The sequence below is a fragment of the Globicephala melas genome, chromosome 10 (assembly GCF_963455315.2).
Source record: "Globicephala melas chromosome 10, mGloMel1.2, whole genome shotgun sequence".
Classification (NCBI taxonomy): Eukaryota; Metazoa; Chordata; class Mammalia; order Artiodactyla; family Delphinidae; genus Globicephala; species Globicephala melas.
Genome location: NC_083323.1, coordinates 48442493 through 48455736, shown reverse-complemented (window position 1 = coordinate 48455736; position 13244 = coordinate 48442493).

Here is a 13244-nt window from a genome sequence, read left to right as displayed (position 1 = left end):
CATCTGTACCATTTTTCCAGGTTCCACATATATGCGTTAATGTACGATATTGTTTTTCTCTTTCTGACTTACTTCACTCTGTATGACAGTCTCTAGATCCATCCACGACTCAACAAAAGACGAATTTCGTTCTTTTTTATGGAGGAGTAATATTCCATTCTATATATACGTACCACATCTTCTTTATCCATTCATCTGTCAACGGGCATTTAGGTTGCTCCCAGGACCTGACTATTGTAAATAGTGCTGCAATGAACACTGGGGTGCATGTGTCTTTTTAAATTATGGTTTTTGGGGCTTTCCTGGTGGCGAGTGGTGGAGAGTCTGCCTGCCAATGCAGGGGACACAGGTTCGTGCCCCAGTCAGGGAAGATCCCACATGCCGCGGGGCGGCTAGGCCCGTGAGCCATGGCTGCTGAGCCTGTGCATCTGAAGCCTGTGCTGCTCTGCAACGGGAGAGGCCACAACAGTGAGAGGCCCGCGTACTGCAAAAAAAAAAAAAATTATGGTTTTCTTTGGGTATATGCCCAGTAGTGGAATTGCTGGATCATACGGTAATTCTATTTTTAGTTTTTTAAGGAATCTCCATACTGTTCTCCATAGTGGCTGTATCAATTTACATTCCCACCAACAGTGAAACAGGGTACCCTTTTCTCCACACCCTCTCCAGCATTTGTTGTTTGTAGATTTTCTGATGAAGCCCATTCTAACTGGTGTGAGGTGATAACCTCATTGTAGTTTTGATTTGCATTTCTCTAATAATCAGTGATGTTGAAAAGCTTTTCATGTGCTTCTTCGCCATCTGTATGTCTTCTTTGGAGAAATGTCTATTTAGGTCTTCTGCCCATTTTTGGATTGGATTGTTTGTTTTTTTAATATTGAGCTGCATGAGCTGCTTATATATTTTGCAGATTAATCCTTTGTCTGTTGATTTGTTTGCAATTATTTTCTCCCATTCTGAGAGTTGTCTTTTCCTCTGGTTTATGGTTTCCTTTGCTATGCAAAAGCTTTGAAGTTTCATTAGGTCCCATTTGTTTATTTTTGTTTTTATTTCCATTACTCTAGGAGGTGAATCAAAAAAGATCTTGCTGTGATTTATGTCAAAGAGTGTTCTTCCTATGTTTTCCTCTGAGAGTTTTATAGTGTCCGGTCTTACATTTAGGTCTCTAATCCATTTTGAGTTTAATTTTGTGTATGGTGTTAGGGAGTGTTCTAATTTCATTCTTTTACATGTAGCTGTCCAGTTTTCCCAGCACCACTTATTGAAGAGGCTGTCTTTTCTCCATTGTATATCCTTGCCTCCTTTGTCATACATTAGTTGCCCATAGGTGCGTGGGTTTATCCCTGGGCTTTCTATCTTGTTCCATTGATCTATGTTTCTGTTTCTGTGCCAGTACTATATTGTCTTGATTACTGTAGCTTTATAGTATAGTCTGAAGTCAGGGAGTCTGATTCCTCCAGCTCCGTTTTTTTCCCTCAAGACTGCTTTGGCTATTCGGGGTCCTTTGTGTCTCATACAAATTTTAAGATTTTTTGTTCTAGTTCCACAAAAAATGCCATTGGTAACTTTTTTTTGCTTCATGGTATGCAGGCCTCTCACTGTTGTGGCCCCTCCTGTTGCAGAGCACAGTCTCCGGACCCGCAGGCCCAGCGGCCATGCCTCACGGGCCTAACCGCTCCGCGGCATGTGGGATCCTCCTGGACCGGGGCACAAACCCATGTCCCCTGCATCGGCAGGCGGACTCTCAGCCATTGCGCCACCAGGGAAGCCCCGCCATTGGTAATTTGATAGGGAATAGCATTGAATCTGTAGATTGCTTTGGGTAGTATAGTCATTTTCCCAATATTGATTCTTCCAGTCCAAGAACATGGTATATCTCTCCATCTGTTGGTATCATCTTTAATTTCTTTCATCAGTGTCTTATAGTTTTCTGCATACAGGTCTTTTGTCTCCCTAGGTAGGTTTATTCCTAGGTATTTTATTCTTTTTGTTGCAGTGGTAAATGGGGTTGTTTCCTTAATTTATCTTTCTGATCTTTCATTGTTAGTGTATAGGAATGCAAGAGATTTCTGTGCATTAATTTTGTATCCTGCAACCTTACCAAATTCATTGATTAGTTCTAGTATTTTTCTGGTGGCATCTTTAGGATTCTCTATGTATAGTATCATGTCATCTGCAAACAGTGACAGTTTTACTTCTTCTTTTCCAATTTGTATTCCTTTTATTTCTTTTTCTTCTCTGATTGCCACGGCTAGCACTTCCAAAACTATGTTGAATAACTGTGGTGGGAGTGGACATCCTTGTCTTGTTCCTGATCTTAGAGGAAATGCTTTCAGTTTTTCACCATTGAGAATGATGTTTGCTGTGGGTTTGTCATATATGGTCTTTATTATGGTAGGTTCCCTCTATGCATGCTTTCTGGAGAGGTTTTATCATAAATGGGTGTTGAATTTTGTCAAAAGCTTTTATTGTATCTTTTGAGATGATCATATGTTTTTTCTCCTTCAATTTGTTAATATGGTTTATCACATTGATTGATTTGCATATATTGAAGAATCCTTGCACTCCTGGGATAAACCCCACTTGATCATGGTGTATGATCCTTCTAACGTGTGGTTGGATTCTGTTTGCTAGTATTTTGTTGAGGATTTTTGCATCTATATTCATCAATGATATTGGTCTGTAATTTTCTTTTTTTGTAGTATCTTTGTCTGTTTTTGGTATCAGGGTGATGGTGGCCTCATAGAATGTGTTTGGGTGTGTTCCATTCTCTGCAATTTTTTGGAAGTGTTTGAGAAGGATAGGTGTTAGCTCTTCTCTAAATGTTTGATAGAATTCACCTATGAAGCCATCTGGTCTTGGACTTTTGTGTGTTGGAAGATTTTTAATCACAGTTTCAATTTCACTACTTGTGATTGGTCTGTTCATATTTTCTATTTCTTTCTGGTTCAGTCTTGGAAGGTTATACTTTCTAAGAATTTGTCCATTTCTTCCAGGTTGTCCATTTTATTGGCATACAGTTGCTTGTAGTAGTCTCTTAGGATGCTTTGTATTTCTGCTGTGTCAGTGGTAACTTCTTTTTCGTTTCTAATTTTATTGATTTCTCTCCCTCTCTTTCTTGATGAGTCTGGCTAATGGTTTATCAATTTTGTGTATTTCTCAAAGAACCAGCTTTTAGTTTTATTGATCTTTGCTATTGTGTTCTTTGTTTCTATTTCATTTATTTCTGCTCTGATCTTTATGATTTATTTCCTTCTGCTAACTTTGGGTTTTGTTTGTTCTTCTTTCTCTAGTTCCTTTAACTGTAAGGTTAGATTGTTTATATGAGTTTTTTTTTGTTTCTTTAGATAGGCTTGTATAGCTATAAACTTCCCTCTTAGAACTGCTTTTGCTGCATCCCATAGGTTTTGGATCATCATGTTTTCATTGTCATGTGTCTCTAGGTATTTTTTGATTTCCTCTTTGATTTCTTCAGTGATCACTTGGTTATTTAGTAACGAATTGTTTAGCCTCCATGTGTTTGTGTTTTTTATGTTTTTTCCCCTGTAATTGATTTCTAATCTCATAGCATTGTGGTCAGAAAAGATGCTTGATATGATTTCAATTTTCTTAAATTTACTGAGGCTTGATTTGTGACCCAAGAGGTGATCTATCCTGGAGAATATTCCATGCGCACTTGAGAAGAAATTGTAATCTGCTGTTTTTGGATGGAACATCCTATAAATATCAATTAAATCTACTGGTCTATTGTGTCATTTAAAGCTTCTGTTTCCTTTTTCATTTCATTTTGGATGATTTGTCCATTAGTGTAAGTGAGGTGTTAAAGTCCCCCACTATTATTGTGTTAATGTTGATTTCCTCTTGTATAGCTGTTAGCAGTTGCCTTATGTATTGAGGTGCTCCTATGTTGGTGCATATATAATTGTTATATCTTGTCTTGGATTGATCCCCTGATCATTATGTAGTGTCCATCCTTGTCTTTTGTGACATTCTTTATTTTAAAGTCTATTTTATCTGATATGAGTGTTGCTACTCCAGCTTTCTTTTAGTTCCATTTAAATGGAATATCTTTTTCCATCCCCTCACTTTCAGTCTGAATGTGTCCCTAGGTCTGAAGTGGGTCTCTTGTAGACAGCATATAGATGGGTCTTGTTTTTGTATCCATTCAGCAAGCCTGAGTCTTTTATTTATTTATTTATTTATGGCTGTGTTGGGTCTTTGTTTTTGTGTGTGGGCTTTGTCTAGTTGTGGCGAGCGGGGGCCACTCTTCATCGCGATGCGTGGGCCTCTCACTGCCGCGGCCTCTCTTGTGGTGGAGCACAAGCTCCAGACGCGCAGGCTCAGTAGTTGTAGCTCACAAGCCTAGTTGCTCTGCGGCATGTGGGATCTACCTAGACCAGGGCTCGAACCCGTGTCCCCTGCATTGGCAGGCAGATTCTCAACCACTGTGCCACCTGGGAAGCCCAAGCCTGTGTCTTTTGGTTGGAACATTTTACCCATTCACATTTAGGGTAATTATCGATATGCATGTTCCTATTACCATTTTCTTAATTGTTTGTGGTTTGTTTTTGTAGGTCCTTTTCTTCTCTTGTATTTTCCACTTAGAGAAGTTCCTTTAGCATTTGTTGTAGAGCTGGTTTGGTGGTGCTGATTTCTCTTAGCTTTTGCTTGTCTGTAAAGCTTTTGATTTCTCCATTGAATCTGAATGAGATCCTTGCTGGGCAGAGTAATCTTGGTTGCAGCTTCTTCCCTTTCATCAGTTTAAGTATATCATGCCACTCCCTTCCGGCTTCTAGAGTTTCTGCTGAGAAATCAGCTGTTAACCTTATGGGAGTTCCCTTGTATGTTATTTGTCATTTTTCCCTTGCTGCTTTTAATAATTTTTCTTTGTCTAACTTTTGCCCATTTGATTACTATGTGTCTTGGTGTGTTCTCCTTGGGTTTATCCTGTATGGGACTCTCTGCCCTTCCTGGACTTGGGTGGCTATTTCCTTTCCCATGTTAGGGAAGTTTTCGACTATAATCTCTTCAAATATTTTCTCGGGTCCTTTCTCTGTCTCTTCTCCTTCTGGGACCCGTATAATGCAAATGTTGTTGCATTTAACGTTGTCCCAGAGGTCTCTTAGGCTGTCTTCATTTCTTTTCATTCTTTTTTCTTTATTCTGTTCCGCAGCAGTGATTTCTACCATTCTGTCTTCCAGGTCACTTATCCGTTCTTCTGCCTCAGTTATTCTGCTATTGATTCCTTCTAGTGTAGTTTTCATTTCAGTTATTGTATTGTTCATCTCCGTTTGTTTGTTCTTTAATTCTTCTAAGTCTTTGTTAAACATTTCTTGCATCTTCTCGATCTTTGCCTCCATTCCTTTTCCGAGTTCCTGGATCATCTTCACTATCATTATTCTGAGTGCTTTTTCTGGAAGGTTGCCTATCTCCACTTCATTTAGTTGTTTTTCGGGGGTTTTATCTTGTTCCTTCATCCGGTCCATAGCCCTCTGCCTTTTAATCTTGTCTGTCTTTCTGTGGATGTGGTTTTTGTTCCACAGGCTGCAGGATTGTAGTTCTTCTTAGAAATTTTTTTTTTTAATTATTGTTTGTCAGGACCAAATTTCTCTGCGGAGGTTTCATTTCAGCTGAGACCTGCTAGTGTTGGAGGGTCTCCTGCAGAGGCATTGGCTGGCTGTGGCTCACCCTGGGGACAAGGACACTGGCAGCAGAAGTTCTGGGAAGTACTCCTTGGCATGATCCTCCCGGAGTCTGCAGAATAATTTCTTAAACTTGATTTATATATAAATGGTATAATATTGGATATTTTCTATAATTTGTTTTACTTTCAAAAACATGACTCTGAGATCTTTCGATGTGATTACATATGGATGCACTTTATTCTTTTATCTACTGCATGGCATCCTATGTTTGGGGTAATTTGCCATAAGTAAATTAAATTAAATTTGTTGCCATAATTTGTTTCATTATTCTAGGAGTAATTATCGTTGTTTCTGTTATTTCATTATTAAAATGATAATGAAATGAATCTCCTTGTACAAGCCTCCCTGTGCACATGTATAATGTTTCTCAGGGTAAATGTATGTAGTTCATGTGTGCACAGACACATGCACATATACACACATAGTTCTTTATCAAGAGTTTACTTTTGTGAATGAATAATCAGTTATCCCAACATCATTACTGAGCTGTTCACCCCTTCTCCACTGAGTCAAAGCTCCATTGTTCTTATACTAAAATTATATACACGTAGCTATACATCTGTGCATCCATCTGGACCCTCTAGTCTGTTGCATGGTTCTATTTATCTAATTTTATGCCAGAATCACATTGTTTTCATTATTATACTTTATAATAACATATTTTGAAAATCATCTTGGCAGTTTTGCACATATACTCTTCTATGAAAAATGCTGTGGAAATCTTGATTGGGAATGCATTGTATTTGAAGATAGATCTGGGAAGAACTTTCATCTTTATAATATTGAATCCTTAAATTCATAAGTCGTTCTCCATTTATCCAAACTTTCTTTTACTGCTTTCAGTATACATTTATAGTCTTCTCTACAAAGTTCCTGTATATGTATTTATTCTCGAGTACATTTTAGTTGCGTGGCTATTGTGAATTGGAATTGTCTTTTAAAAATTACATTTTCTAATGGTTCTTGCTGGTGGATAGAAAAGCTAGCACCCCTGTATTCACTTTAGCACTATTCACAATAGCCCACATGTAGAAACAACCTAAATGTCCATCTACAGATGAATGCATAAAGAAAATGTGGTATATACATACAATGGAATACTCTTCAGCCTTTTAAAAGAAGGAAGTTTTGCAATATGCAACAGTATGGATGAACCTTGAAGATTTTACACTAAGTGAAACAAGCTTGTCACAGAAAGAAAAACGCTTCAATGATTCCATTTATATGAGGTACTGAAAGTAAGTAGTCAAATTCAGAGAAGCAAAGAATGGCATGGTGGTGACCAGAGGCTGGGGGAAGGGGAAATGGGGAGTTACAATCAACAGGCATAAAGTTTCAGTCAAGCAAGATGAACAAGCTCTAGAGATCTGCTGTACAGCACTGTACTTACAGTCAACAATAATATGTTGCACACTTAAAAATTTGTTGAGGGTAGATCTCATGTTAAGTATTTTTACAGTAAAACAATTTAAAAAGCTATTACTTTTTTGTATGTTGATTGCAATCTCTGGCTCTTTGATGAACTATTTTAAGTTGTAATAGAATCTAAGTTGATTGTCTTAGATTTCAAAGGTAGACCATCGTACCATCTGCCAGATTCCATCTTCTCCTTTCCAATATTTACACCTAATTCCTTTTGCCTTATTTTGTTGGCCACAGCCATCAGAACAATGTCGGATAATATCCTGAGAGATGACACCGCTATTTAAACCAAATTGATGCTAATATTTCCCTCTTAAGTACAATGTTTGCTAAAGCTGTTCGCTGTAGATAGCCTATACTAAGGAAATTTCCTTATATTTCTAGTTCCTATAAGGATTCTTTCCCTCCTTCTCATGAATGGGTTTTATATTGATTGAACTTTTAATTCAGTTTTCCTGATATAATCACCTAGTTTTCCTTGTTTAATTTAGTGAATTACCTTCATAGATGTGCAAATGTTGAAATACCTTTTGTGTCACTTGACGTTGATTTGTTAATGTCTTGCTGGATTCAATTTACTGAGTATGTTGTAGGATTTCTGCACTTGCATTTATGTTTCTGAAACAAATGAAGTTGTTTTCTGCCTCAGTGCCTTGGCCTGTTGGTCCCTCAGCTTAAACTTTCTTCTCCCTGTTCCTTGAGTGCCTGGTTCCTTCTCTCTGTTCTTAGTTAGAGGTCATCTTCTCTGTTGTCACTCATTGTCTTTACTGTTTAATATTTCTCCCATTCCTATCCTGTGCTTACATATTCCTGTTTTGTTTTCCTCAGGTCACACATCACTCTTTAAACTGTTTCCTCCCTTGCTTTTTTCTTCCCTTCCTTCCTGCCTTCCTCCCTTCCTTCTTTCTTCCCTCCCTCCTTTCTCTATTTTTCTGTCTTCTCCAAAAGAATGTAAGCTCCAGGAGGGCAGCATGTGTTTAGTTACTCCACCATCTTGACCTTCCCATGTCTGTGCATCACAAATGCCACATACTCCCAGGAGGCAGAAGTGCAGAGGGACAGAGTGGGCTTTGATAACAACCTGTGTGGTCTTGAGCAATCTACTTAAACTCGATCAGTTTAGCTCTCCTGTAGGTAAAATGGGAAAAATCACACCTACATGACACAATTCTCTCAAGGATTAAAGGAGTCAACATATTTTACCATGAATTTCAATAGCTGGGACATAGTTGGAAGTCATTAAGGGGTTGGTTTCCTCAACTCAACCCTTTCCCTTATGATCGTAATGATAAGATAGAAGGGGACAGAGAATAGTGCCTAGGAGAATGCTCTGTGCAGTTTGGCGCGTATTCTGGCACAGAATTGCCACATGTGGTAAGGCACAGCATTCTGGTGCTGTTAACACATCTCTACACATTCATCTGAAATAGCTTTACATTTTTTGGAGGGTGGGGAGGGAGTACATTTTTACATTGAAACTCCAGTGATACAATGGCAGCATGAAATATCTGAATTCTTTTTTTTTTTTTTTGCGGTACACGGGCCTCTCACTGTTTTGGCCTCTCCCATTGTGGAGCACAGGCTCCGGACGCGCAGGCTCAGCGGCCATGGCTCACGGGCCTAGCCGCTCCGTGGCATGTGGGATCTTCCCAGACCAGGGCACGAACCCGTGTCCCGTGCATCAGCAGGCAGACTCTCCACCACTGCGCCATCAGGGAAGCCCTGAATTCTTGATTCTTTTACCAAAGTTTATGCTTTTGCACATGTCTCTTCTTTTACGGTATTTAAGATAAGAGCTATTTCATGAGTATTTTCTAACTCCATCTTTAAACACAGAGTTGTAAAGGGTAGATAATTCTGCAATAACTTACTGGATGATCACAAAATTTTAACTTTAACATACATATCAGAATAATAAGGCAATTTATGATTATGACTGACAATCCAAAGTGCTCTTATAAATGTATCCATTCAGGTGCCAATTATATTTTTTTAGCTTTTGAAGAATCAACTTCAAAGTTGTCTTGAGGGGTCTGAGCATCCCCAGGTTGCCAGGATGCAGTAGATGGTTTGATCTTGGTTTCTGTTTTCCTTCTTGCCATCCACCTGCTGAGGTTAAGGGGATAGATTTTATATACATCTGGCGCCAACCCGCAGCTGGTGGGCAACTCACACTATAGTTATAGCAAATTACCTAAAAGTAAATAAAAGCCTGGAGTATTTGAGTTAAAAAAATGTAGCTCCATAGAGTTACACTGCCATCACACCTTTATGAACTTGGCAATGGATGTCATTGCCAACTTTTTCTTGCAATTCTCAGAAGTATGTTTTTCAGTTGACCAAATAGACAAAGAACATTTTTAGGTGTTTCCATACTTTCCAATGGCACAGCTATGCCTTATCTGACCATAGCGAATATTCACATGTGTCAGCTTTCACCAAAACGTGCAAAAAATATTATTATGTGAGCCCATTGGACTTTCTGCAGGCCGGCAACTTTGATTGTGCTAAGCTACTTATATAAATCATATTTCAAAAGCACAAATGGCACATTCTCTCAGTTTAAAAGAGACGAACCTGATATTAAAACCCCAAATGGCCCTGAATGGAGACCTCTTTAAATAAAAAATTCACCAGCTAATATAGGTCAAGAAACCAGTTTGCTCAGGCAATGAAACATTTACAGCATTTTTCTCCTGTACAAATTCTTATGTATTGAAAAAGGTGACGATTCTGGCTGAAGGCTTTCCCACATTCATTACTTTTATAAGGTTTCTCTCCAGTATGAATCTGAATTACATCATGGGAAAGTTAGTTTCATGACTCCTTTGGGATAGCTGTGGTCTTGAATATGGAAAGTCAATTAATCTATTGCTTAAAGAATAATGGTCAAGAAATAATATGTGAAAGTTCTTTGTGAACATTGAAGTGTTATACAAATGTAAGATCTATAGAACGTTACCTTAGCCTGTGAATTCAAGGAAAGACTCATGCCTTATTATTATTATTTTTGGTACCAGCTTCAGTGCCTGGCAAAATATAGAAATCTTAAATGTTTTTGAATGAACAGATGAACACTGGAAGTAGCAAGGTGACAGCTACAGTTTAAAGAATGTTTAGGAATAACAATTAAAACAAAGGGAAGTATTTGTGTCCTACAATCTTGGCCATTGAAACTAGCTTGGTGGATAGGGGGATTGGGTCAGACAAAGCCTGAACCAAAGCCCTGCAGGGTTGGAAAAGAGAGTCAGAGGAGACTGAAGGATTAGAACACAGTTAGAAGTCCTTAAGAGACCCAGCAGGAGGTTGTAGGGCTTCAGTCAGGCAATCTGAGTTTGGGGGAAGTTCCCCTATCTCTAAAATGAGTAGGAGGGTGAAACTGAATCCCAGTCCCAAAAGAACTCACTAACAGTCAGCAAACCAACACAGCAAACCAATCCCAGTCCCAAAAGAACTTACTAACAGTCAGCAAACCAACACACTAACAGTCAGCAAACCAACACAGGGACCCAAGCACAGAGGCTCTAGATAGGAAACCAGTTGTTGGAATTACAACATAATGGGGCTGATTTAATACAAACCTGTTACAAGGAGTTATAGGGTAGAGGTTTATTATGAATGTGTCCCTGACCTAGAAGAGCCAGAAATCATGGCAACCAAGAACTGTTCATTCATAGTGAGAAAGCCACAAGAACACTCACTGGAACCCTTGGGCATATCAAGGGCCCATGTAGGGAGAGTGGAGACAACTTGTCTGGTCCTTGGTTTCCCAGTCTATGGATCTTATCTGAATGATTGGAGTCATCCAGAAAATGGGAAACAGAAAGTGTGAATTTCCAACTTTTGTTTTATTATTAAAAAGTATTAAGTAAGGACCAGTAGGTTCTTTACCTCATATTCATCTGTTTCTCAAAATGCCTGATATTTCTGGAATTCCAAATCTCAGCAATCACATTCAAATGCCACATCTTATCCTAACACCACATATAAAGTAGTGTTAGTTTTTTTTTTTTTTTTAATTGAAACCAACACTTGGCCTCCTGAGACAACTGAACTTATTCATTACCATGAAGGGACTATTTTTAACATGACTTTCCCATGTCATCTGATTTATGACACAAAGAAAAGAATGCAGTTCTCTGAGCCAATTGGGATAGGGATTATGTATGGCATGTGTAGCAACTATTCCTCTTTGCCTGTTTTGTACACGCATCCAATAGTAGAGCAGCTGCATCCTTTGTCATCTGGTATCATACAAGAAAGGGCTTTGTCTGGGAACCACGACACAGAATAGGCATTTCTCACTTTGGAAATGACTTTCTTGCTTTGGCTTTGATGCGTGTGTTGATAAATGATTTTGGATTGCCTCAGGATTTCCCCGCTGATGGGAGACCACTACTTATTGAAAACACTCAATGTCACTGATAGCGTCCCTCAGTGCCAATGCCTTTCTGCTCCATGGCGGTCATGGAGACTGAATGCCTGCCAAATGAATGTGCGACTGATCATACTTGCAACGCCAGGGCACACTTAACCTGTGAGGAGCTCTGCTCTCCTGGAATACTTCCCTTCCTAACTGTTCATCAGAATTTAATTACTAACAAGCACTTCAACCTGAAAGTTGCCACTACCAGCTCACTATAAGAGTACAAGGAGCCCAGCATCATCCAGAAGGCCATTCTGTGCAAGGTACCTAAAATAGCTACAAAGTTTTCACATGAGTATTCATAGTAAGAGAAAAGAGTGCATGGTAGCCAAGTTACGAGTGGGATGGTGAAGCCAGCCTCTCGTTCTTGGCAAACAAAACAAAAGCAGCAAGTCTCTTTGTGATAGCAGCATGGCAGTGAACGGATGACTCCTCTCCTGTTAGAAACAAATGTTTAGTGCTATGTAGAAATCTTTTCAGGCATCAAGTTGTAAGTTCTGGTGGGAGAATGAGAGCATCGTTTCCTGACACATTAGGAAGTGCCTGTGGCCCACAGGCCAGGCTGTCTTTTAGCCTTAGTTCTTATCTTCGGCTAGACTGTCTATGGATTTCCTCCTGAACATACCTTATATTCTCTCATTTCCAAACATTTGCCAAATGAAATGCTTGCCCTGCCCCACCCATAACCTTCACCTTTCTAAACTCTATCAGCCCTTTGGTTTTGGTCTCCATCGTCCCCAGCTCCCTCCGAATACAAAGTTTTGTATAACAAAGAGCCAGACATATAAACATTTAGAGAGAGTATTTCAGGTAGAAGTTACAGCTAGTACAAAAGTCCTAAGGCAAGAATGAGGTTGGCCCAGTTGAGGAACATAAAGGTCAGTATGCCTGTAGCAGAAGAGTGGCAGGATAATGCTGGAGAGGCAGGTTGGAAATCGATCACATAGGGCCTTGTAGACTAGTAAGAATTTTGCATAAAGTATCGGGCACAACTTCATTACACAACTGGACTTTTAATTCAAGGTTTTAATCATTTTCACCGTTCTCACTTTGTAATTCTTTAATTCTTCCTTATTTCTATCACTAGTTCAGAGAGAGATTTTTTTCTTTCCTTTAGGGCTTTCATTCTTGTAGAAGCAAAAAAAAAAAGAAAAAAAAAAGCTATTTTTCCCTTACCTTGAATTAAGGTTAGAATATATTCAGGCATATCTTAACATATTATATCTCTACTCAGTCTGCCTTCTGTCACTCCCTGCATATTCTATCAGAAATATCAATACTTGGTTGAACCCCAACTAAGGTCAGAGTGAAAGCTTTCCCTGGGATCACGTGTGGCTGGATTGAGTGTAGAGGGTAGCTGAGCATGAGCCCCAGCCTACTAAGAGCCACCTCTATAGTTAGGTACTGAGGGTATTTCAAATCAAAATAAGAGAGTGGGAAGGAGCTAGAGAAAGATAATTTTATCAAGAACCAGAAATTAAACTATTACCACAATTAAGTACTAAATTAATTCTGAGCTTATGATTACCCAAGGCAAAAGAGCAGTGTCATGGGACCTCTTTGTTGAGCAAAAGGAAAGATGAGTTTTCAAGGAGAGAACTTTGTTTTTTTACAGATTCTAAAATCAAGGACAAATTATTCATATGGATCCTAATCACAGAGACTTCAAGAAATCCAATGGACAATATCAG